General features: G+C 40.3%; 1 protein-coding gene across 1 annotated transcript in view; it reads left to right on the top strand.

Annotated features, from left to right (window-relative positions):
• LOC143038656 (fat-like cadherin-related tumor suppressor homolog) overlaps nt 1–5,000 on the top strand; it is a gene marked incomplete at its 3' end in the record, with an annotated part of 278,347 nt that overhangs the window by 269,938 nt on the left and 3,409 nt on the right.

A 5,000-nucleotide genomic window follows, 5' to 3' on the forward strand; every position in this document is an offset into this window, starting at 1 on the left:
CTGCTTCCAATTCTCTTCTCTCCCTCTTTTAATATCTACATTTGCTTTGGTTCTTACCAGTCCCTCTCCTTCCTCCCACCCTACCTCTCTCACCAAACACTCGCTTTCTCATCTATTTCCCTGCAATTTGTCCAGGTGATCAGATTTCCCAAGTAGGCAAAGTTTTTCCTTCTAGCTCCTCTGAGGTCTATAACAATCAAAGGCTCGTTCTCGATGGCGGGCTCCTCAAGTCATAGAGATCTTCAGTTTTCAGATTTGGTTGTTTTCATGTCTTCTTCTCAAATAAAGTCTCCCCGTTTTTTGCTCACTCTATCCATCGGTTACCACTTTTCGTCACTCCTTTTTTATCTTTTGCGTCCCGTTATTTTCCCATATCTTCACATATATCTTTATATTATCTTTTTACCATCTATAGATCCTATAACTTCCCTGACAAGGTTTTCGTTCCAAGGCTCCTTTACTTGCTTTATTGACTCTGGGTCATAGAAGAATCGTGACGCTTCAAATTTGAAAAAGGACAAATCGCGACCTCTTACTGCACCCTCGTGGCCCACCCTTCCTCTCCCACTGACGCAACCCATCCTCCTGTCTTGGGAACTGGGAAATGTCGCGAGAATTCTTCATGAAAATGTTCTTCAAAGTTTTACTGGGCTCTGTAAATGGAAGAATGTGGGAAGGGGGGAAGCGGGAGGGGAGTGTGTGATGCATGAGGGTACGGGGTGATTGAGGTGGGAATTCATGGGGTGGGTGACGAGGTTGAAATAAAGGAAAGGAGAGGGCAAGACTGGGAAATAAAGAAAGACGGATAGACAATGAAGGGGGGGTGGGGGGCAGATCACGACTGATGAGAATAGGAGAGATAGGCGGAACTAGAAGTCGAATTTAGACGGTCACAAAGAGGCAAGGAATGCATAAAACTTGATAGCAGTTTTTAAGAACATCAAGCCAATTGTCGGATGGACACAGTAGACAGCAAGATATAAAAAGTAAATGGTAGATAGAAATAACTTTTTCTAGATATAGAAGAAGGCCTGTGTGGAGCTGAACAGACAAAGAGCATACAACTAAGTGGCGGTGGGTCCATGTTGCTTCCCATGCTCTTCTGCTGTAGATACCCTAGTGCATCGTTTCTGGTCAGAATTCCGAGAAAAAAAAGTTAAATTGTTATAGTAGTCAGTTCACCAAAAGTTGTCAAATAGTGTTCTTTTGTGGGTGTGTCAAAAAATTTAAATTATTATTTATTTTTATTGATTAAAGTGAAAACCGAATGCTTACCGCACAAAAATGACTTGATCGTGGAGTGATCGGGCAAAAATGGGGTGAAATTTTGTTTTAGTCGGGGAGCTTTAACGAATAGATAGCGTATGTCTAACTAACAGTTTCCGTATGCATCACTACTGTTCCGATAACACTTCCCGTATATCCCCGACCACGTCAAATTTGGCCCAATTGCCTGAACGTTTCACGAATTAAACTACCAAAGCACGTATGCTCCCCGTGATAAACATGAAGCGGTAGTGTATTGTTCGTGATTTAGTAGTGTCTTAACGGGATTGTGCGGTATTTATGCGTCAAATACGGAAATCAAACGCGGAATGAACGGCGTAGACGTGAAACATACGGTTTACAATAGCGATACGGAAGTTAAACGTTCGTTGAATAGTCGGCGGTAGTCGGGAAACGATCGTAAAGTTACCGATTTCTCCGTCAATTCCACGATTAAAACGAACACTTCCCGATCAATTCCGTATGCTCTCCGTCCACTCTCCGTACGATTACCGCATGGTACGCGTCAGATACGCGAACATTTGGTCGTGCTAAATTTTTTAACCGTTCAAAGATCGCTCCGCGTCCAAAATTCCTCGGCCGCACGCTCCGCGAACTCCCCGACCGAAAAACGATTACTTTACTATTGCTTCGCGTACAATTCACGAATACAAAATATTTGTGCGGTAAGCATTCGGTTTTCATGCGGAATCCCTGTGTGACAGGGGTTTTAGGGTTGCAAAGACCAAATACAAAGGTTATTTTTCGATGAAATCACAATTTTGGTACACTTCTTTCTCTGGACTGAAAAAGAAATAAAAAAAATGAAACAACTTAAACCATAACACTATTCTGCGTCATTTTTGTTGTTAAGATTTTTTTGATTGATAACAAGTAAAATCAACGTACCGAATTAAGATTTAAAATCCGTTATTCTTTGGTAAGCTCCAGTTTTCACGCTATTTTTCGATTTCTTGTATATTTTTTATTATTATTAGTTACTTTTACACAAGTAATGAAGTCATTTGATGAAAAATACACAACTTTATTATCTAATTACGTAATAAAGTAAATAAAATAAAAAGTTACCATAGAAAGGTTTAGATATATATTCAAGGACTTCAAGCAACTATTTTTATGGCTGTGTTGTCATATATTTCGTTATTTCAGCAAATGGTTAGTGATCGTTCAGACATAATAGAAATACAAGGAGCTTACACTAAATACCCATATTTTCTCTGTCTGTGGAGTAGCCGATGATAGCACATGACAAACAGTACGAAAATAGTAAATGGCCATCTAGAGAAACACGCCAACCTGGCTCACACAATGTGGTTGTTGCTGCCACTTCTTCATATAAAAATTGGATTGATGAAGAATTTTGCCAAGCTCTTTAATAAAGGAAGTCCAGCATTTGCTTTCATAAGGCAAACATTTCCACAAATCAGTCATGCAAAATTAAATGCAGGTATTTTCGATGGCCCTCAGATTAGAAGCCTAATGAAAGATGAACAGTTCGATAGAGTAATGAGTGAAGCAGAGAGGGATACATGTCGAGCCTTCAAATCAGTTGAGAACAATTTCCTTGGAAACGAAAGAAGTTCAGAATACGTGCTCATTTTTCAAGAATTGATACAGAGTTTCAAGGCTCTGGGAGTACATATGTCAGTAAAAATGCATTTTCTAAGATTGCATCTGGATTATTTTCCCGATAACTGTGGAAACTACAGCGAAGAACAAGGTAAAAAAAAATCCGCCAAGACATTCGCACTATGGAGGAAAGGTATCAAGGATGATGGGACATAAACATGTTAGCAGATTACTGTTGATGTCTGAAACGTGACTTTCTCACCACCTTTCTCACCATACACCAGGTAGGGCGATGCCCTGTCAGCGATGATGCCTCACGAAGTCCCTCCACAAGTCCCTATCAGCATACAGCTGCACACTTTCCACCTCTTCCATAGTTCTTCCTCTTGACTCTATGGCTTGTCTGATACCGTCCCTCCATCTCTTCCTGGGTCTTCCTGTTGGACGCTTTCCTTGTGGCTGCCACTGGTAGTATTTTAATGGGTACTGATGCTCATTCATCCTCATGACGTGGCCAAACCATCTTAATTGGCTTTTCTCTACATATTCTAATATTGGCTCTATTTCCAGCTCTCTTCTTATTTCTTCATTTCTTATTCTGTCACACCTTGTTACACCTTTTATTATTCGCAGTACTCTCATCTCTTCTGCTTGTATCTTACTTTGAAACGTGACTTGCCTGGTAAAAACACAAGAGAAAACAAATGAAAATGACTTTTTTTCCACATTGATGTATATTCCTGCATATTTTTAATATTGATAAAAACAATACTATAATATTTAGTCACTATTAACTATATCTTATAAATTTGATACTAAACCATTATAAAAAGAAATCTGCATTTTGAATAAAAACATTGGTTTAACAATATTCAGTGTAATTCGATAATCTGAGCTGATTGACGAAAACTATTATCATTTAATTTAGCATAACATGGGTACTTAAATAAAGTTAAAAAATGACAACAACAACAAATCAAAACGCAGGTCTGTGTAATAAATTGCATACTATGCTATACCGAATCGATTAGGTCGTACATTACCAAAATCATGAAACATCACTCGAAAACTGTGCCCAGCAGAGCGGAAAAACTGACGCAATATCTGCACGCAGTCGGACAGATGAAGCCAAACACACTCACAATAAGCAATAATGATGAATCAGAGATATTTTATTTTTTTCTTGACAGCAGTAGTGTCTAAAGAAGACAGAGAAATGTAGACACCCTTTGTAGCGTTCTTGGGGGTGGGAGGTTAAAATGTCTAAAGAGGACTAAGTTTAGTGTCATTTTGCTTTCCTTCCTCTGAAAACGTATGAAATTTATCTTTCTTATACTTTTTTACCTATGTAAGACTTTAAACTAAAAAAAAGAATGCAAGATAATTTTCAACCACCGGCACATGCCTTCTAGTTCATGTGCCCTTTGCTCCATCTTTCCAAGGCGGCCTTCTCGGTTTATTCTATTTTGTATATACGAGTATAGTATATGAGTTTGTGTTTGTGTGTGTGTGTGTGTGTGTGTGTGTGTGTGTGTGTGTGTGTGTGTGTGTGTGTGTGTGTGTGTGTGTGTGTGATTCACCATGGTCTTGGATCACGTGTTGGACTCGTGATCGACAGTTATTAACCTCGCGGATGAGAGCTCAGAGCTTGTATGACCGATCTATGGATAATGCTGTGACTTTACACGTACACACACACACCCAACTCCCCGCCCACGAGAATTGAAGTAATACCCCGCAGCGCAGCGATACTGAAATTATTTCAGCCCTGGCCGGTAATCGAACCTGGACCGCCATCGAGAATTCTAACCACAGTGCCACGAGGGTGTGTGTGTGTGTGTGTGTGTGTGTGTGTGTGTGTGTGTGTGTGTGTGTGTGTGTGTGTGTGTGTGTGTGTGTGTGTGTGTGTGTGTGTGTGTGTGTGTGTGTGTGTGTGTGTGTGTCTGTGTGTGTGTGTGTGTGTGTGTGTGTGTGTGTGTGTGTATGTGTGTGTGTGTGTATGTGTGTGTGGTGTGTGTGTGTGTGCGTGTGTGTGTGTGTGTGTGTGTGTGTGTGTGTGTGTGTGTGTGTGTGTGTGTGTGTGTGTGTGTGTGTGTGTGTGTGTGTGTGTGTGTGTGTGTGTGTGTGTGTGTGTGTGTGTGTGT

Source organism: Oratosquilla oratoria, chromosome 2 (genome assembly GCF_046742065.1).
Source record: "Oratosquilla oratoria isolate Oo_2021 chromosome 2, ASM4674206v1, whole genome shotgun sequence".
NCBI lineage: Eukaryota > Metazoa > Arthropoda > Malacostraca > Stomatopoda > Squillidae > Oratosquilla > Oratosquilla oratoria.